Source organism: Panthera leo, chromosome D3, assembly GCF_018350215.1.
Source record: "Panthera leo isolate Ple1 chromosome D3, P.leo_Ple1_pat1.1, whole genome shotgun sequence".
NCBI lineage: Eukaryota > Metazoa > Chordata > Mammalia > Carnivora > Felidae > Panthera > Panthera leo.
Window position 1 is genome coordinate 54,572,714 of NC_056690.1, and position 22,839 is coordinate 54,595,552.

The window sequence follows — 22,839 nt, forward strand, 5'->3', positions numbered from 1 at the left end:
GCGATAAGAAGTTGGGCAGGAATCAGTGCTTTCGAGGGATCAGTGGCCATGAGAGAGATGTGACAGTGGATGAGGCCAGGGGTAACATATCCCATGCCAATGCATCTCCAAGAGAAGTTTCCTCCCTTCCTTCCACTAGAAAGCCACCCCACTCCCTCAAACTTACCCCTTTATATATAAAAAACCCAGAGGTGCTAGTCATAGGATGGTTTATTCTTAAAAAGTAGCATTCATGGGAGGTTTAAGAAGAGAAATGACATTCAAGTTTGAGTTTGAACAGCTTGGCAAAGGGCCAAGTTCAGTGTAGAAAGAAAAGAAAGAGGCATGGATGGTTCACACGGGTATCGTTGATAGTGGAAATGAGTAGAGGGAAATTGATAAATTAGAGACACATTTTAAAAGAATAATCAGCAAATAGGGCGCATGAGGGGTAGGGAGTTGTCAAGAATGACTGCAAGATTTCTGTCACATGCGTATGAGTGGATATTTGGCCAATTGTTGCAGTAGAAACACTTGAGGAGGAATAGTTTGGCAAGGAAACATGATAAGTGCAGATTTTGGAACTGTGGTGTTTGAGGAAGCTGTGAAACATCCAAATAGAGATATAAAGAGGAACTGGATATAAAATTATAAGAATCAGAACAGAAATCAACATGGAAACAAAAACTTAGGGATGATGGGCTTATAGAGGAAATGTGGGCTATTAATAAAAATTAGAGTAATAAAGAGCTTCTCTGGATCATAATATAGATCATGGGAGAGAAAGAACAATATTAGATGTTCTCTAAGAAATGAAAAAAGAAAGGTTTTTTTTGGTTTGTTTTTATATATTACCATGTAGTCACATGTTTTGGATTTTTGCTATGTATTGTTGGCTACATTTTAATGACAGTTATTATATGTTTTGCATTGTACTAGTGCTGGCAAGTATGAGACTTTCTCCATTATTCTGGAGGTCAGCAATACAGAAATTATTAGAAGATTATCAAAGACATTCTTAAATTGTTTAACACAGATCATCAGTGAAATAGCCGTTTGGTGGAACTCTTAAAATTTAATGCATAAACACATAAGTCCCTTTATTAGAGACATTGTACATATTGGTGAATATGGTCAATGGTCACATCTATGCATTAATTCTTTAAAAAATAGAATGAATAATTAGGATAGACCCTATGCTCTCTCCTTACATTGTGAAGGGTCTTGTGTAGCCATATTCTGTTGGAATGACAGACTGTACAAATTTCAAGAGAATAAGAAAATGTGTATGAACACCAAGTTCTCCCCTCCTGCAACAGTCTTAACGATTTCCTCATTGCCTCAGTATGCCTGCACGGGTGAACTGAACACATAGGAGGTGGTGGGAGATGAGGCTGATTTTCAATGGTCACTGTTTTCTTCACCTGATGCTGAGTGATGTCTTCACACATGTGTTCGACTGTTAAAGGCTACCTTTGCTCATCATAGCTGAACAACCATAGTCATGGTGTCTGGTCGTAAGTTCGGGTTGGCAGCATCAGTTTTGGTTTCACAAGCTAATTCTACTATTTTCCTTGTGTCTAGGGAAGCTTCATCTGTTTCCCACAATCCACTTTCTTCCCATTCTTCCATATCTGAAGCTTCTCCTTCATCTTCCTCTTCCTCCTCTTCAATCCTACTGAGCGATCTTGAAGTTCTATGCTGTCCTTGCTTTCCAATGTAATCTCCTTAACTGCTTCAGTAATTCCTGCAATACCTGTGTTATGACATGTAGCTACCCATCCCCCATCACCATCATCTTCTTCAATGATAGCTTCCAAGTCAGGTGAATATTCCATCTATTTGCACCGCTTGTATTGTAGCATGGCACATTTTTGGTGACCCCAAAATTGTTTGCCTGTTGGTAGGTATGCCTTCACTTTCAACTCTTCCCCTGTAGCCCATTACCGTGTTGGACAGTGGTGGGCTAAGTGCTCTCCAGCTTGCCACAAACTCTTCTGGGTTGATAACACCTGTTCCCCCAAACTTTGATTCCTTGAGGACCGGAGTCAGGTACTCAGCCACTTCCCATGCCTTTCTGAAATAGCCACTCAGAAAAGTCAGAGAAGTGTCACGGTTTGTATTTCTATATATGTGTGTATATACACATACATACGCACATTCACATCACTCAAATCATGTTATCATTTTATAGATACTGATAATGAAGTTCAGAGAGGTTAAGTGATGTCACATAGTTAACAAGTGGCTGAAGACAGACTTGAAATCTCCACACTCAGAGTTCTTTCTATGCTACTATGAATTGCCATAGCCAACATTAACAAATCCCTGTGCCCTTTAAATAAGTACTTTCATCCTTATGACAACTCTGTGAGCTTAGCAGATCCACTACATAGTGGCAGCAGTACCTAAAGTGGAGCCTTCTGACTCCTAGTTGCATCCCATGCTCTAGGGGAATATCCTGAGTTCATGCAGACCTAGTCTCAGATTTGCACTGAAACTCTGCATGATAGGCGTGGAGCTAATGAGTAAGGAAGTGCCATTCACAAGGTGGGTTGTGATGACGGTGGGAAAACAACCAGCGGGATCTGGGCCAAAATAATTAGTATAGAATACATCAGAATGACGGCCACCTTCTAAGGGCTTGACCTTTTGAGGTTATGTGCCTAAATGAAACTCATCTCATTTCTTCCCTTGGGTTGAATTTTAGGAGCACAAGAAATGAGGGTGTTCATTAAATGTATGATTTAAGGTACTTGCAATAAAAGAAGGGGGGGGGCAGAGGAAAAGGGCACAAACAATATTCAAGTTTCAGGAACTTGGAAACGTAAGAATGTAGGGCAAATGAGAGAATAATAATGATGGTATTTATGGTGGTGATGATAGGAGGGAAAGAGGAGGACCCAGTAAATTTACAGGTACATTTCTGCTTTAAACTGTCTGCTCATTTTTGACCTAGAAGTTTCCTTCTGGTAGTTAAGATGAATTTAAAGTATTAGCCTTTGGTTTCTACAATGTACATGGTTGGCCCCATGTGACTGTGGGTGTTAGACTCACTATGATGAGAACAGGGCCATGGTACCCCTCATACTCTATTCCCCAAAGGAAAGCAGGTCTGGCTGTCTTCCACCGGAAAACATATCCTTCACAGAATGAGTTCATTTTAGCTGTCAGCTATGGAGTATCTAAGAATCTCTGTATGCATGCAACATTGCCAGCAAGATGCCCACCCACCTCCACTGGGGATAAGAATCCCCAGTGGGGGAAAAAGGCTGCTTCCAAGTGAGTGAAGCAGCTGTTGTTTTACACAGAAATGTCAAAAGTACAAGCAAATTTTTCATCACCAATTGGCGGTGTCATGGCCAATGAAATACTTTGTGGTTTTTATGTGGTTTGGGGAGAAGCAACTGGTTTTGTGAGATTTCAGTTATAGATAAAAACTATATATCTGGAAAGTAAACCCTTGGTTTGAATTCATTTCACTGTTAAGGATAGGATTTGAATCTGAGATATGGTAGGTGGGATTAAATCAGTCACATCACACATCGTTGAGATGTTAAAAATTACTTTGTTATCTTTTAGTTACATTTTTTTTAGTAGTTAAATGAGTATGAATATGTTAAATGCATATAAAAATGTGTAGAATTCTGTCATATTGCCATTTCCCAAAATTAGTCGCTAAATATAAGGACATTAAGTTTTCCAAATGCAAGGAAATATCAACTATATGCCAGTGTTTATATTGACTTTCCGTTTATTCATATGTTTATTCCCCATCCACCTGCAGTCTATTCTTTCATCTATGCATATATCCATCATCTAATAGCTATTGATTAAGCCCGTCTGTAGCTGAAACACTGTGTTAGACATTATAGGACACTGAAAGCCATATAACTTCTATTTCCTGTCTTCTAGAAGCTTCAAATTATTTGACAATTCATTCATGACATGAGGAAGAGTGAGTCACTTTATCATTGTACCAACTGCCTTTAAAGAATAAGGAAAATTAAACAAAAGCTGTCTCCCACCAGCCCAGCAAGGTACAGATACCAAGTCTCACCATGGATGCAGGGCCAACCTTTAAACCCCCTTTAAGACAGGCTCTGTTTATGCCCTTGGTAAGTGACAATAAAATGTATATGAGCTTAGACTGACATATAAGAACTGTATAAAGACTGCAAGTTGGCTGTTATTTAAGAGTATGAGAAAACAGGTGAGAGCTCAGTGTAAAGCAATATGTAAAGACATATGATGCCTTTAGGAACTGCACTAAGCATCTTTGGCATTTGCCCGGGTCTGCCTGACTATGGGACAGAAGGTAACAAAGTAGCTCAGTAGTTGTCTTGGCTCATTTGGGCTGTTGTCACAGAAGTACTGTAGACTGGGTGACTTCAACAACAAGCATTTATTTCTCACAGTTCTGGAGGCTGGGAAGTCCAAGATCAAAGTGCCAGCAAATTCAGTGTCTGGTAAGAGTTTCCTTCTGTGTTTATGGATTCCTGTGTCCTCACATAGTGGAATGGATGAGAGAGCTCTTTGAGGCCTCTTCTATTTGGGCACTAATCTCATCAATGAGGGCTCTACCTGCAAAACCTAAGCATCTCCCAAAGGCTTCACCTCCTAATACCATTACACTGGGGGTTAGTTTTCAACTTTTGAGTTAGGAGACATTCAGTTTATAATGGTAGTTAACATGTGTCATTATAAGTAAATTATTAAAAACTTTTCTTGAAATTGTACCAGCAGTTGGGATATTTTGAGTTGGAAGCTTCTTCAGTGATGATCTACCTCAACACCCCATTTTGCAGATAAGGAAACAGAGGTCAAATAGATCATTTAACTGGCTGGGAGAGGATTCCCCCCCCCCACCCCCCCCCACCCCGCCAACCTAGGTCTTCAAACTTCAGGTGAGAGCTCTTTGATTCTGTCTCTTACAAAGTTTTTATGTGAGCTGTTTCACTGCCAACAGCCAATAACTGGACCACTTTTAGCTTAAGGTGAGACAGATGAATCTTGTTTTAAAAGTTATCCTTCTGCATTGTTTTCCTTTCTCTACCCTCCTCAATCTCCTTTCCAGTTTCTTTTTGCTTCCCAAATGGGGCATCTACTATCTTCCTATCAATTTCCATTGCAAAAGTTCTTTTAGTCCCCGTTTAACCATCAACATGTTTTTTTTTAACCCAAGTAACAGTTCTGATAGGATTCACAGGTTACCCTGGGGTAAAGCAACAGCAATGTTTGGCTACTGGAAGGTTGAATCTTGGGTTTGTCTTCTATCAATTACATGTGTAAAATGGCTGTATATTTTACTTAGTCTACTGCAGCCCTTGGGTTCAGCATGTGTGCCACAAACACCAATGATAGCACATCAGATCTGCCAGAGTTCTAGGGAAATGCTTCCATTCAATTCCATACATTACCCAAAGCACCGACCCCTGGGTCACATAAACCCGCACTCTTAACACTGTGCACACACAGACACAGAGGTTTAGGCCTGTCTCTCCCCTTTTGCTCTTTCACCACCCTGCCGTGGTTCTGGCATCCCCATATATGTATTTCCTGCTTTTCTGCCTACTCTATCCAAGGACCAGAACCAACAGGAAGTTATTTTCCCAAATTAATACATAAAGATGCCACAAGATCTTTCCATAACACAACCTTTATTTTTCTTCCTTAAAAACAAAAAAAGGTGGAGTTTTTAATAGCTCCTTTAGGTTTATTTTCCCTGTATTCTTAATTATATTAAAGACTCATATTCCTTCCCTGAGTGTTCATTTAGAAAGAAGGTTTTGTAATAGTCACATTTAATTTATCAGGGTGCAATAATTTGTGTTTCCCAATCATCTTGCCGACTTTGGTTCATTATACTATTGTTTCACATGAGTAAGTTAGCAAAGTTTGGATTGATTGACTCTAATTAACTAAAACTGGTTCCAGGCTGTGCATCTATTGTCATGGTAGCTAGCCGCAAAGCCCTAAACTGTGCAGCAATAGTGATATAAGGTAATATTGATTTGAAAACTGTGGATAATATGTAACCTTGGGCTTATCACTGTTTGGGAGACAAAAAAAAAAAAAGGATGGGGAAAGGAGAGGTACTAGGACAAGTTGCAAGTTGTAAGGGCCCTTGGGAGTGTAAGTGGAATTTTCAGTGGTTTCACTTCTTTTATTGTTTTCCCTGTCCAGAGATAATCACAGATGTGTTGAATTACAGACAAATTCGAAGTCAGCAGTTGGAAGACTAAGGATTTCATGGTTTTTGAAACTGTGAAGATATGAAATACACTTGCTGAGAAACTGTCCAAGATCCACTTAAAGATTATGAAGAGACCTCCTACTTTGTAGAGGAAATCTTTCTATACATTACTCATCAAAAAAGTACAACTGTTTGAAATTTATTCTTTTCTCTGTTGCTGAATTTTTATAGTCAATAATGGTCTTTGTCGGAGAAACAATTGTTTTTAGACAGTGGGGAACTGGAAAAATGATTGCATGCTATGGCCTGTAAACATGAACAAATATCACCCTTGCTCTCTAGCGGTGGACAGAGATCAAATTAAAGAAAGTAGAGTAGAATGCCGTGGCTGAGATTCACCAGTGAATTTCCAGGTTTCCTATGAAGCATGCTTATAGCTTCTGTTGCTTCTGTCTTAAAATTAGGACCTTCTTCCATCTGATTGCTGTTGCTCACTTTTTCAGTTCTATATTCTCCATTTTAAAAGCTCTGGGACCCCAGTATTCCCTGACATCCTTATTAACTGAACAGCCTACCCCCTTCAATCATCCATTTCTTACCAAGTTCAACAGAACAGTCTTCATGTCCTGACAGACAGAAGAAGTGGAAGTTTAACTCCTGAAATACAGAGGCTTGTCTAAGAAGTTTTCTGTCACAGTGGAGAAAATACTGGAAGTTTTCCAGTTTATCCAGCTGTTTGTTTCCTTTATCTGCACTGTGCTGCAGTCTGTTTGGAAACTGAGGATAGGCTACTTTCATGTCAGTACCTTCTTCATTTGATCGTTTGAGTTTCTTTTAATGGTTTGTGGCCATTGTGATTATGTGAGAAAGGGCAAACTTCTAAATGTCACAGTGAAAGAAGCCTATATTTGTGAGGGTTTTCCAAAGAAACAGAACCAATAGGAGGTGAGAGAGTGTGTATGTATGGAGAGAAAAAGAGAAAGAGAGAGAGAGATTTTAAGAAATTGACTCAAGTGATTATGGAGGCTGCCAGAATCAGCAGAGTGGGTCATTGGACTGGAGAACAGGGAAAGTTGACATTATAGTTTAAGTCCAAAGGCTTCGGCAGCAGAATTCTCTCTTGCTTCGGGGAGGTCAGTCTTTTGTTCTAATCAGGTCTTCAACTGATTGATTGAGGCCCACCTACACTATGGAGGGTAATCTGCTTTACTCAAAGTCCACCAACTTAAATCTTATCCAAAAAAACTCTCACAGAAACATCCAGAATAATGTTTGGCCAAATATCTGCATAGGGTAGTCCAGTCAAGTTGATACAGGAAGAGTGAACATTATCCAGAGTAATGTTTGGCCAAATATTGGCACCCAGTGGCCTGGCCAAGTTGACACAGATATGCCATGGAGCCCAAGGCTCACATAAAGGCACAGGCTAAGAAGCACTTGGGTGGCTCAGTTGGTTAAGTATCTAGTTCTTGATTTCAGCCCAAGTCATGATCTCACAGTTGTGGGAGACAACAGCTGAGCAGAATGTGGAGCCTGCTTGGGATTCTCTCTCTCCCTCTCTCTCTGCCCCTACGCCACTCATATGTACTCTTTCTCTCTCTCTTTCAAAATAAATAAACAAACATTTTTTTTAAGGCATGGGCTGAGGACCCACAGAAGAAAAAGATGGGGAAGGAGAATGACACAACTTTGTTCTGAAAAGAGAAACAGGAAAGCACATGGCTACTGATTCCTTACAGGGTCACAAATCCTTACAGATTTTGAAGTATTTCAAATGATCACCACACAAACATGGTACATATAAGACACAAACCTGTCTTTCTTCTTGAACGCCTTAGTAGCAAGGTGTCCTCACACCCTTTTGTTTTTATGTGCAAGTAGGGGTCATAGTAGTTTTGAAGCAGTGGATACCACAGGCAATATGGTGGAATGACAGTAAAGACCCTGCCCAGGCTCCTTCCTCTAACCCAGTTGACTGCACACATTTGTCCCAGAGAATCTTTGCCTTGCCTTTTTTTCTAGAACTCAAAACAGTAGTCCAAAATGTCTCTGCCATATTTACAATTTTCTGCCCCCTGAGCACCAGTTCCAAGTGAGTCACTTCTTACCAAATGGAAAGCAGATGTAATATCTCTTGCAGGTAAAATAATTTGTTTTAACATCTTTAATAATAAAACAATAAGTATTGTTTACTGCCCAGTGCTGAGGAAAATTCAAAGGAAGAATCAAACAAAGGCTTTACCTGTAACAGCTTAGAATTTTTTTTGGCGGGGGGGGGGGGGGGGGACCAAGTCTAATACATAGCAAATAACAGAATACAAGTTATTAGTGGGAGGGGAGTCTTCAGACAAGAAACTCTGTCATAGTTCATAGATGGTGGGCATAAATATGAGAGGGAATGGCCACCCCTCTGGGTTGCTCTATTTGAATATATTCTGCAAATTGAAGGACATTGTTTAGACTGATTAAAAATTAGCTCATTCTTATTAAAATCACTCCAGTTTCTCTCAATGATTGTATGTTTTTCTAGTGTCTTTTATTCAGTTTAGTAGTCAAATTTATTAAAACTGTATGGAAACACCTAAGGATGAATTTTTGATAAGAGGTAATTTGGAGAATTTGCCTATAAAATGGAATACATTTCTAAACTTGTAAACTCTTAGTTTATCTTCTGAAGAACCATCCTTCCCAAGGATTGTAACTATCATTACTTAGATGAATCTCTAGTATCAGTTTTTATCAGTATTCTCCTCACACTTTTTCACTTACAGAAAAAAATAGACTGTGTTTGGAAATTATATTGGATAAACTCCACCTTCCTAATAATTTCTGGAAATCTGCAATCATTCTGGGCCACCTGAGATGGCAAATTGATCTCAATAGCCTCAATGTATTCAATTCCTACTCAGGATAGTGGCAGAAACTGTTTTAAGGAGACTGATTCTGAGCTGAAGGGCAAGAATGTTTACTGAGAAGCCTGGGTCCTCACAGTAGGTAAAAAGTAATAGGGAAGATACCAAGATCATCGCTGAACTACTCCAAGGTTGAACCTGAAAAAAAAAAAAAATGCCCTAAATGTCACTTCTGAAGGGCAAACAAAATTTCAGTACTAGGGAATTAGAGCATAAGATGGGACTATGACGGGATGGGATGAACATGAGCAAAGGTCAAGGAGAGTAGCTCAGAACTAAGATTTTGAATGGAGATTGTGTACTGGTGTGTTCTTTTCACATGGCTTGCAATTTATACTAAAAGGGTGGGCAAAACAGCTTAACCAGGATGCAGTTGCAAAGTGGGATGCAGCACCAAACCTCACTCTTCTAGTGACAGATGTCTGACCAAAAACGTCTTGTAATTTTGTTTCTTTATCTGAAAGATGACACATCACATCTGAGATGACACAAAATAGGTCCGCTGATTCTCACTAAAATCAGAGAATATAGGAGAGGCAATGACCTTAATGCTGTGCTAAATCAAAGAATGGCCCACAGACCAGCAGCGTCTGGATCAACAGGGAACTTACTGGAAATGTACAATCTCAGGCCCCACCCCAGATCTACTGCATTAGAACCTGTGGATATTCAGTTTCCCAGGTGATTTGTGTGCACATTAAAATAAGAAACACAAACATTCTACTTCTATACTGCCACTCACAGATAGTGTTTGATTACAGACCCACAAGTAAGAGTTCACAATTAAAAAAAAATTTTTTTTAATGTTTATTTATTTGAGGGGGAGAGAGACAGAGCACAAGCAGGGGTGGGGTGGAGAGAGAGGGCGAGACACAGAATCTGAAGCAGGCTTCAGGTTCTGAGCTGTCAGCACAGAGCCTGACGTGGGGTTTGAACCCACAAACTGTGAGATCATGACCTGAGCTGAAGTCAGACACTCAACCGACTAAGCCACCCAGGTGTCCCTAGAGTTCACAATTTTTAAAATCAGTGTTTGCTGATAAATTCTTTAGCTTTTAGAACCTAGCACAATAGTAGAAAAATTATATTTGGTCCATAAATATTGAATGAATGAATGAATGAATGAATGAATGAATAAATGTTTCACCTTGAATTGGAAGTGTTTTTCCATAAATTATTTGAACTAGCTAGAGAATAAATCAATCTGTTTTCCACAGTAAGTCCAAAAATTAAATCAAAAGACTTTTTGTTCCATATAGGCTTCTATTTCCTAGACTAAATATGTCCAGTTCCTTCAACTGTTTCTCAGTGTCAAGGTGTGTATAAGTTCCTCACCATCTTTGGTACCTTTTTCTGGCCACATGTTGGATTCCAGTGTTCCAAATAGAACATGTGATCTAGGAGTAAACCTGTCCCTAGATGTGGTCTGAGCAGCACACAGTACAAGGAATGCAAACTGATGACATTCCTCTGCTTCTGCGCTGGGCTTTTCTAATTTAGCAAATTGGTTGTCACATCACTAAAAATAGGAAGTTTGAACTTGGGCTCCCTTTTTTTGTCTGAGATTATTTTGCTTACCACAAATGAAGGCCACAGAAGCTAAATATATGTCTACTTGAATGATGACTTTATAGCAATAAAATGAGCCCACAGGGGCTAATGACTCTGTAATCAGCTTTTTCAACCACTTTTTATATTGGGCATAATTTTCTCTCTCTCTCTCTCAGAAATTCTACATCATTTATCACTACACTAACATGAGTAAAAGGGGAAAGGCATGAGCTGAGAGATTAGAGGCCACTGCCTGTCTGATATTAAATCATAATCGTAAATTTGCCTGGAGGAGACTTTGATTTTGGATACCAGTATAGTGGACTTCTTTTTTAGTTCAGAAGTCTCACTTTGACAATGGTTTAAGAAATTAGGTTTTAAACGAACTTTTTTTTTTTAGTTAAAAAATAACCAACAGTATACTAACATGGTTAACAGTATACCAACTCAGGACCATTTTTAAAGTTCCCTTTATTGGTCTCTACCACCTCCTGGTTGCTATCAGAGGAAAGGTATCAAATCCCTACAGTTGACCTGCTTGAAAACTGGTCTTTGGTAAATTTGAGGTCAGACACTTTTCTGAGGGAGTATTATCAACATTTTGGCGTCCTTGTGCCCCAGACACCATTTGAGCTATATTTTCTTTTATGCCTGTTTATATCAGCTTATTTAGACACTCCTTCCACAGCTTGAAGATCAACCTGTTGCATTGGTAGCATTCCTTTTCTGGAGCTGATTGCTCTTAGGCCTGGTACAAAGCCTATTTGTAATGAATATCCTCTGCTTATTCCTTGAGACCCTCTCTCCACCCTTCTCCTCCCCACTCTCTGCTTTGGTAGGCTGATCTGTACAGATTACATCAATGGGCTTCCATGCCTTCTCCCTCTCCTTTAGGTCTGGAGGTGGCAACAGCTCCACTACTATTGGCCCAGGATTTCTGCACCATCCTTTGTTTCTGCTATAGCTTACTCATGTCTTTGTAATCGGTGCTTGTATATAAGCCCTCCTTGAATTGCTCTAATTTGATGGTACCATCTGTTTCTTTGTCCCTTTATCCTGGATGATGACAGGACCGACCCATTCATTCATTCTGTCACTTTGTTGTTATGTTAGTTACTTACTCGCTTATGTAGCAAACACTTATACATTATCTATTATTTACCAAATATCTGTTAAATTTCTTTACAGCTCATGGTCTACCAGAGGTCAGTAAATTTGAGATAAAAGTTAACTCTTGAATTTCTCATCTTAGTTGCTCCATGTCTTATTGGCATACACCCTGTAATTAGGAGACAGTTACTACCAATCGTCTCAAGATAAAGTATGCTACTCCTGAGACACTGAATAAGAGTCTCTTTTCATATCAAGCCAGTCTTTTTTTGATTTACTTAGGTCAAAGTACAAGTAACAAATATTATTGTTTTAAATCAAAAGACTCATACAAACAAGAGAAAAGAATTGTTCTGTTGGTGCCAATACCTACAGTTGTCCAATCACACCTAGCCTCCAATTTTCTCATGATGCCTAGATCTGGTCTTTGGCTAGTAACTTGCTGTCCAAGGCTTCTTATAAAGGCCACCTTGGAGTACTTCCCAACAAAAGGTTTTCTTTGTATTCATAGATTTTTTTTTTTATTTGGTTGTAGTCACCAGCCAAAGGGTAAGAGGTTTGCATTCCTTAGATCTGTCCTGCATGCGCGTTTTAAGAAGAATCCTTCTCTATTTGGATAAAGGCATAGTAAAGTTTACTCTCAAGGATAGAAGGATAGGATCCTTTCATTTGGGCTCTTGTGACATTATAACATGGCTTTATGGCAGTGATGATGGAAAAGGATTTAGTTTGTAGTAAAGCCATCTTTGGCTGGATTAATAAAAGTTAAATGACAAGACTAAAGGATGTGAAAGTCCTACTGTTCAATAAAGTGATAAGAAAATGTTGCTAAGCTGTGTTCTTCTCAGAGTCCCATTTTTAAGAAGGAGTGTAGAAGTTTGTCACTTTTCAAGATAAAGAGCATAAAAGTCAGGTTCTGGAGAGCATATCATATGAGAAACACGTAAAAGAAAAGGAGATCACAAAATAACTCCTTTTAAACATGGAGGATAGGATATTTATGGCTCCAAAAATCAGAATACTGTGGGTGTATGTTTTTTCCCTTTAAAATGGAGAGGTTACTTCCCAATTCATTTTATGAGGTCAGAATTAGCCTGCACCCTATCAAAGATATTGCAAGGAAATAAAATGATAGCCCAATATTCTTCATGAGCACAGGTGCAAAAATTCTAAATAACATTTAAACAAATAAAATCCAACTATATATGTGTGTGTATATACATATATGTATGTATATGTATACATATACATACATATGTATGTACATATGTGTGTACATATGTATATGTATACATATACATACATATGTATGTACATATGTGTGTACATATGTATATGTATACATATACATATATGTATACACACACACACACACACACACACACATAAAGAATAATACATCATGACCAAGCAGGGCTGATCACAGGAATTCAAAGGTGGTTTGACATTTCCATATCCAAAAAAGAAAATGCTTATGATCATCTCACTGGAAAAAGTATTTGACAAAATCCAACAAAATCATTCCTCATTAAGGAAAAAACAAAACCTCTCAGGAAACCAGGATTAGAAATGTACTCAATCTGATGACAGTAGCTAACACACTTAATGATGAAAGGCTGAATGTTTTCCTCTTAGAACTAGGAAAAAGACAAGGATGCTTACTCTCACCACTTCTATTCAACAATGCATTGGAGGGGCACCTGGGTGGCTCAGTTGGTTAAGCATCTGACTCTTGATTTTGGCTCAGGTCATGATCTCAGCATCATGGGATTAAGCCCCACGTCAGGCTCCATGCTGCGCATGAAGCCCTGCTTACTCTCTTTTCGTCTCTCCCCATGCTTGCGAGTGCACACACTCTCTCTTAAAAAAAAATAAATTAAAAACAAACAAAAAAAGCAAAAAAAAAAAAAAATCCAATTGGAGATTCAAGCCAGTGGATTCAAGCAAGAAAAAGAAAGAAAAGTTATCCAGATAAGGAAGGAAGAAGTAAAACTTTCATTTGCATTTTCACATGATTATTTGTATACAAAATCACGTAAAATCCATAAGAACTCTAAATAACAAGTGACTTTTGCAAGATTTCTGGATATAAGATTTATATGCAAATGTATTTGAATATATTAACAATAGACTCTTACAACTGAACATTAAAAATATCTCATGTATTATAGTATAGCATGAAAAATGTAAAATACTTAGAGATAAATCTGACAAAATATATGAAAGACCTGTGCATTAAAAACAATAAAATACTTTTGGGAGAAATTAAGGGAGATACAAATAAACGAAAAGATGTACTCTTCATGGGTTGAACGAGTTAATATTATTTAGGTATTAGTCCTCCCAAAATTGATCTATAAATTTGATGCAATTCCAATCAAAATCATGGTGGGTTTTTTTTTTTTTTTTGGTAAATATTGAAAAGCTGATTTTAACACTTATGTGGGAAAAAAAGAACAAAGTTGGTGGGAGAACACTTTCAATATTAGGACTTATAAAGGTACAGAAATTATGACAGTGTGGTACTAGTATCAAGATAGACAATAGAGCAATGAAACAAATTAGAGGGTCTATGGACAACTGATTTTTGACAAAAGTATAATGCCAATTCAGTGGAGAAAAATATTCTTGTCAGCAAAGAGCCTGGATATCCATAAACAAAAAAATGAACTTTGACCCCTACACAAAAAAATGAACTTTGGCTCATACTTCTTATAATATCTAAAAAAATAAGTCAAATGGATGATAAAACTAACCACAAAACCTAAAAGAGTAGAACTTCTGGAAGAAAACAAAGGAGAAAATTTAGTGACCTTGGTGTAGGTAAAGATCTCTTATATATTTCCAAAAAAGGGGGGATCCATAATAGAACAAATTGATAATTTATACTTCTTTAAAATTAAAAACTTATGCCTTTCATTTCATTTCATTTCATATTTCATTTCATTTTATAGAGAGTGTGAGCAGGAGAGGGGCAGAGGGAGAGGGAGAGAGAGAATCTTAAACAGGTTCCACTCTTAGCACAGAGCCCAACGTGGGGCTTTACCTCATGACTGTGAAATCATGACCTCCAGAGCTGGGTGCTTAACTGACTGAGCCACCCAACTGCCCTTTAAAAGACACTGTTAAGTAAATGAAATGACTAGCCATAGACTGGTGGAAAATATTTGCAAAGCTTTTATCTGTTAAAGAATTAAATCTAGGATAAAGAACTTTAAAATCCAATAATGAGAAAACAAACACCCCAATTAAAAATGGGCAAACATTTGAACAGATGGCTTACCAAAGAAGATACATGGATGGCATTTAAGCATGTGAAAAAATGCTGAACAACGTTAGACATGAGGGAACTGCAAGTTAAAAGCACTACAAGATACCATCACACAACTATCAGAAGGGCTAAAATTTCAAAGGCTGACCATACTTAATATAGACAAGGATGCAGAGGAACTAGAACTCTCATACAGTGCTGGCAGGGACACGAAATGGTACAACCACTTCGGAAAACAGTTTGGTGGTTTCTTAAAATGTTAAATGCTTGCCTGTCATACGATCCAGCCATTCCACTTTTAGATATTTACCCAGGAAAAAATGAAAACATATCATATTCTTATTGGTCTTGTTTGTAATAGCCAAACTGGAAATAACCTCAATATTCATGAACAGGTGAACAGATGAACAAATATTGATATATGCATACAATGGAATTCCACAGCAAAGAAAACAATGAGCTATTTATGTATGGAAAACATGATGGATCTCAGAATAATTATGTTGACTGAAAAAAAGAGTTAATGCTATACGATCTCATTTATATGAAATCCTAGAGAATGCAAACTAATTTATAGTGACAGAAAGCAGATGAGTGATTTCTTGAGGACAGGGTAAGGTCTAATGGGTTTACAAAGGGGCTGGGGAGGTGTTGGGATGGTGGCTACATTCGTTCTGCTGATTGAGATGACAGTTTCACGGGTGTCTACATATGTAGAAAAATCCGCATGTGTACTTAAAATATGTGCTGTTTATGTTGATCCCATGTCATTAAAGAGAGAGGAGCAGGAGGCAGGGACAGAAAGAAAGAAAGGAAGCCTGTTCCCCAAGTCAGCTATATGATTTAGTAAGAGGCTTATCATAGTTTTGAGACTGAAACACAATTTCCCTGCATACTTACACAGCAGCCACGGGCTGTAAGTGGCTTCCATAGTCCTCTCCCCACTCTGCTCTCCTCATTTTCCCCCTCTGTCTTCCCATTCCTTTCTTTCCTTCCTTGCATTATGAGATTAAAACTTATATTTTATCTTAAGAGTTGGCAAAGACTTTAATCTCTGAAAATAATTCTGTATATCCCTTAGGACTGCAGGTGATACCTTAGCACCTGGAATAGCCAGAGGAAAGGAAACAAAAGAAATAGCTCAAATGTTGTCTACTAGAAACGAACAGACGCTTCGAGTGCCCAGAACAGAGAGTAGACAAGAGAGAACTGATGACAGGGAAACACGGCAACATAGTTGCAGTTCTGGTCAGCTCAAGGATATCTAATATTCAATTTTAATGGTTTGTGTTTGTGTTGCTAGGATATAAAACATCTCTGTGGAAAGGCTATTGGGGTCGATCTTGGGGCAGAGGTAAAAGAGCAGATGCCCCATGCAGGGCACAGAAGTTGTTGTAGGCAAGTATTTTCGAGAAGAAATTGTAGCTAGAGGCCTCGCTGGAAATTTCAGGGGAAGGCACTGGATTTTCCACTGGAAATGAAATTGGCATTCAGGTGATAGATGGGTGGCACTTTTTTTTTTTCTCTCTTTTTAAATTGCTGTTTGTCAGGAAGTATGTGCCAGAAGGTATGCTGAGGATTGGGAATTCAGAGATGAATAAGATATGATCTTATCCTTTCATGGCTTTACTTTAAATCTTTAAAAAAGTCACAATATAGTGACTATAATGACAGTGTAATACTCGAGGTTAGTGGGTGCGCTTGCTTCAGAATTTTCACATGAAGTGACCTGTCACTAGACATATGGCACAAGCCTTGAAGCAAACTATCATTTATCTATCTATCTCTATCTATCTACCTATCTATCTATCTATCTATCTATATCTACCTACCTACCGATCATCTATCATCTATCTATGTATCATACTGTAGATAAAAACTATATGCAATTATAATAAAATTAAAAGAATTAAAAACAATCAAAGAAAATGTCCAATATGCACATCAAATAATGTCAGGCAGTGAGATTTTTGAGAGTGCTCATGCCTTAGCATTCCACCCGTGCCTTGGTAACTCTGTGTCTAAGGTGGCACAGAGCTACTTTCCAGGATGACAGCCTGAATTCCCCATTCAGTAGGTGATGATGGAAGATGTCCGGGGGCTTGTGAGGCAGATGTCACAGTGTAGGGTTTTCTGTACAGAGTCCATAGCAAATTCTCAGTGAGACAATTCTGTGCATTTCTGCTTGGAATTAGGATTCATGGACATCAACTGAGAACAAACTGAGGGTTGATGGAGGGTGGGAGGGAGAGGAGGGTAGTTGATGGGTATTGAAGAGGGCATCTTTTGGAATGAGCACTGGGTGTTGTATGGAAACCAATTTGATAATAAATTTCATATATTAAAAAAAACAAAAAAAGGATTCATGGACATCATGACGAGAACCAGGTGACTAGTTGTCTTTTCTCCCTTTTTGTTGTGGGACAGGTGAAATCGTATAAACTTAGGACAATGATTGAAATTTCATCTTTGGCCCATCTGTATAGTCTTAGACCTGGGGTAAGAAATTCAACCAAAGTCTCAGTTTTTTCATCTCTAATATGAGAGGGGAAAAAAAATGCTTTCTTGGGAGAAATTATAGGATTAGAAAAAAGTGTTCAGATATAAATACACAGCACTTGGTACCTAGTAGGTATGTAATAATTGTAATTATTTTTTTTTTGTTATTTCTAAACTCAAATTATTACCTGAAATCAGAGTTCAATAGTTAGGGAAGGGCTAGGGAAGTTCCCAGACAGGGCTGTTATCCAAATCAAAAAAAGAAAAATACGGATCCAATTCTTACCGTGTGAAGCTCTGCCCAGGCATTTGTCTGGATACGCCAAAGATTTCAGACACATCTAAGAAGTCCGTGAGTTGGAACAAACCAAACTAAGACACTTGAAGCCCCTAGGCAACAGTGTCATATAATCAATTACCAGTATGTGCTGTATAGGCAAGAGATGACACAGGACCCTGACATAATTAGCATCCGGTGGTCTTTCTTTAGTCTATGAGCAGAATGGTATAAAGCGGTTCAAGGCAACGTGCAAAGTACTAAGTGGTCCCCTAGTGGCCAGAAAGAGTTAATACCAAATATACCCCAAGTGGAAGAAGTAAGGACCTTATTTACTTTCACTTTGTTTACCTCCCAGGGTATCTTCATTTGCACTGGTACCAGTTTCCAATTCTAATTATAGGCAATTATAGGCAACTCTTCAATTATAGGCAACTGTAACTATCTCCCCAAATATTACTAATCATACTGACTTTCCTGTTCCCCAGTGCAGTCCTAAACTTAGATTTCTCATGGTTTACTGATTTATAAGGACTGTACATTTTTTTTTGGTCGGGTTTCCAAGTTACTGTGCTGTCCAGGGGGCATCATGCATTCCAGTTTTCCCAGGACAGTTCTGGTTTATGTTTGTTTTCCCAGTGTAATTGTTAGTATCACCCTCTTTTATGATCATAATTGTTCTAGTCTTAGTAATAAATTATATCGTTGCCCTAGTGCTATCTCTTGCTCCTTCCTGGTCATTTTTTTTCTCCATTTAACATTCCAGAAATACTTATATGACTCATGACTGGACATTAGGTCAGTCTGGATGTGATCTCTCACTCCAGCAATCACCAGGGTTTATTTGGCTGATCTGGCTGGTTAGCTCTTTTCTCATTTATACTCTGCATGTTCCCTTTCATAAGTTGCAATCTCTATCAGAGAAGAAGATTACTGCTGATTGTGGATGTGTGTGCTACTGAGCTCCCATGTTTTATTTTCCTCACGGATTACAAAAGTGACCTCTAAGCCAGGTCTAGTGCTCTGACACGTTGGTTGGGCAAAATACGTAGAGTCTGGATGAAATATATCCAGCTAACACCCTGTCTGTGAAATATACTACTGTACAGGCATGATGGTGAAATGAAATTGCTAATAGGTGCAAGATGATCTAGACACCAAAACTGAACCAGAACAAAAGGAAATTGTGAGCATTTTTAAGATACAGCACACGCTTATCCATGATGGCCCGAATGTCACCTTTTATCATAGAACAATATGGACACCTGTAAAACTCAGTCAAGTGAGACTTTCAAACTCAAATTTATGCTTGATGTGTCAGAACTAAATTGGTACATTTATAGACTAGTTGTGTGAATGCAACACAGTGGAAATGTTTTGGAATCCAGCAATGGACTTGTGAATGCCTTGTTAAAATGAAGTACACTTGTCTTACTCAGAACAGATTTCTTCAGAAGTATGTCTATCCCCTTACATGATTTGTTTCAAATGATTTAATACATTCAGCAACTAAACTAATATCTTAATGGGTGATTCAATTCGAAATGCCAAAATAAAATTATTGCAAATAAAGAGGCACATACAATTATGCTCATATTCAGCAACTGCTTTGTGCTTTTGATAAAGAATCAGAAACAAAATATTACTCTAAATGGCTTGAACAATACATTTTTAAAATTTGTTTTCTTTTCCTTCTCAGTATTTCTGACCTGTTTCCTTCTCTTCCACGCTGTTATTCATATTTTAACCATATACATTTTACATGTGAATGAGATTATGAATTCATGACTCTAAGAGATAAGTGCACACACACATACTATAAATGGTGTTGCACTGTTTTCTTTGCACCTTGCCATCTTATGCTTATGAAGAATAAACTTCAAAAATAAGGATCTGCCAAATAGATATTGTAATATATAATAATATATTAAAATGCACTAACATTTATAATTGGAATAACAAGGTTTGGGGACTTCCATCCACAAGCAGTTACTTATAAAATACCAATAAAATAATTCTGGATTCTTTGCATAATACTGAGTACAAACAAACGTGTTTAACAAACCAGTAAAGAAGGTCTGCAAGGGTCTAGATGGGAACCATTCTGAATTGGTTATGACCATAGATAGGTGAATTGACCATAAGGTGACCATAAACAGTGAATTCTGCTAAAGAATTTCAAGGAGATATTAGGAGGCTATTATCTCATTATTGCCAGATTTGACCTAGGATGTGTATTAACCTTTTCATGCAATAAATGTTTAAGTTTTCCCTCTTCAGCCAGGGATAAAGTATGCCTAGAATTGGGTATACAAATTTGAACATGAAACAGTTATATTTGAAGGTTCACTGAATAAAATTCTGTATATTCCTCTAACTAGTCATGTCCAGGATTATAAATCTGGAATGACCGAACTATTGCAATGGTTGCTTCTTTATGGGGGCTACTAGAAAGCTCAGAGACTACTTTGCGGTCATTACTTGCAAATATTTATGACTTCATGGATATATTTTGTACTGACTTCACTCTTTGGCCCGTTGATTATTTATTCTGTTTTCCTTCTGTCTGATGTTTAAACAACTTTAATGTATGTCTTATTACATTTTCTTACTGTATTTATGAATCTTTGTAAGTCATGTATACAGACAAAATCGTACCCAAGGATTCCCCTGAGAGTATATATGTTCTATAGATGCTGCCTCCTAGCAGCATCTCAAGTTTATCTCAAGTTTAATCTGTTAGAGTGGACATGAAACACTAAGGATTATCTAATGGGATCACACAGAATCAATGATTTATAGAGAGTGGTTCATTTCCACTCCCCCCACCCCGTCCGCCCCATTTTACAAGTTGTTGTCTTTCTGCCAAAATGTCAGAATGTTTTATATAATCCACACTCCCATTGTGGTGTACAGCTGAGCAAGAAGACCGACCCTTCTGTAAGGTTTTATCTGACACACATTTGTGCAGAAGCAAATTAGTAGCAGATATCACTTCAGCTGGAGAAATACAGTTAAAAGGGAGCCTGTCTATCGTAGGCTGTTGCAGAGGGACAGGCTTCTCGGCAACAGTTAAAAACAACACATTTATAAAAGAATCCACTGTGGCTCCGTCTTGAATCAGTACAGGGTAACAATGAAATGCAGAAGATGATAGGTGAATGGCTAGAAATATGACGGCTCAAATAGAGGAGGCCCCAGGCACACCCAGGCAGAGACAGGGTCGAACGCTTCCCTGGCATGGGAGATTTGGAGCTCAAAATCCACCCTCGTCATCTTTCATTTGTTTCGTGATGCCAGTCAGTCATTCTTAACCAACCCTTTCAATTGTAATTATTAAATCATGATCCCCAGCAAGCATTTGCTGTCAAGACTCTCCAGTTCAGAGGAGGGAGGCAACTCCCTTCAAAAACTATGTTTTTCTACCAGCTACATTTAAAGGTTGCTTTTCAGTTTCCTCCACAATTATACTTGGATAGCTCTGAGAATGCAAAATAATCCTGCTCGGATGCATCCTGCACCAGCTTTCTCCCTCTTTTCTTTCTCCTTTCCTTTTTCTTATCTCCGACTCCTCTGTTGGGATGATCCTGATTTACACCCCACAGTTTTCATCCTTATAATCAGAAGTTTATGGTGTGACTGACCCCTTAGGTCAGGTATTGGCATTGTCAGAAAGCTGGCGTCTGCGGCTGAGGTTTTTGTTTTGTGGTGTTCCATGAGTTGCACAGAACAATCTATTACATAAATACCTCCACAGATAGTGTACAGAATCTTTCCACATGCTTCCACTGAAGAAGCAGAAGAATCCAAAAGACTACTACTGAGCTCAAATTCTTACAGGGAACAAGAGGCTGGGTGCAGGACAAAATTGCTTTAAGTTTTAATATCTTATTGCATAATGAAAAACAAGTCTGTTAAATATTATAGGGAAAAGGCCCCATTCTTTAAATGTAATCCTTAATCCATAGGTAAAACTCTCCATTTGATATGCTCTAAGAAAACAGCCCACATGGTTTCCATGTAATCTGTCCATGTTTACCAGGATTGAGGAAATGCTGGGTCAGAAAGTCAGCCAAGACGTGGGCCACAGCGTCACTTCCACACCTGTAAGCTCTTTCCCAGATCATCTCCGCTCCCTTCCATTCTCTCTGCGAGTGAGGGATGTTACTGAGGTGATCTCAGTGATTTTTTTTTTTTTTAAATTTTTTTTTAACATTTTATGTATTTTTGAGACAGAGACAGAGCATGAATGGAGGAGGGGCAGAGAGAGAAGGAGACACAGAATCGGAAGCAGGCTCCAGGCTGTGAGCCATCAGCCCAGAGCCCGATGTGGGGCTCGAACTCACGGACCGTGAGATCATGACCTGAGCTGAAGTCGGCCGCTTAACCGACTGAGCCACCCAGGTGCCCTGATCTCAGTGATTTGAAAGACACATGTGGAGCTACTGATTTCCTAATACCTAGTTTCCTTAGTACCTGACTAGAAATCCTAAAATAGTCAATAGATTGACATCACCAACTTTTTTCATGGTAAAAAAACATGGAAATGTCACTTTATGATAATTCTGGGTTTTATGTCTTTTTAATGACAAAGTCATCTAGTATGTATTTTCTATTGGAACTACTCTAGACATGCAGATTTTCATTTTAGCATGCAGAGTTGCAAAAATTTTAAATGTTTATAAAGAGATATCATTCAAGAACTAAAAGAGAATTTGATAAAATACAATTCATTTTCTATTGAGAACTATCTTATGAAAGATCTAACACTGTAATGACAGGGTTTTGAAAGTCATTAGTGGGAGAGAGTTTTGTCTAGATGATTTTCAGAAGGCAACAAGGTAACTAAGGAGACACCTTTTACAAAGTAGACACTTTGGGTGGAACATTGTGCATGCCCTTCAATGTCCCGAGAGCTAGGAGATCACTGGTTCTTAACAAGACTGTTTACACCAAAATTAAAAGCTTCTGCACAGTGAAGGAAACCACCAACAAAACACAAAGGCAACCCCCAAATGGGAGACCTTGCAAATGATATGTCTGA

The 22,839-nt window shown here is 38.3% G+C and overlaps 1 protein-coding gene and 1 pseudogene across 1 annotated transcript in view; both read right to left on the bottom strand.

Annotated features, from left to right (window-relative positions):
• Positions 1-22,839, bottom strand: part of CCDC178 (coiled-coil domain containing 178) — a 468,894-nt gene that overhangs the window by 10,779 nt on the left and 435,276 nt on the right. The window lies entirely within an intron of this gene.
• On the bottom strand, positions 1,187-6,973 carry LOC122203971 (annotated as a pseudogene).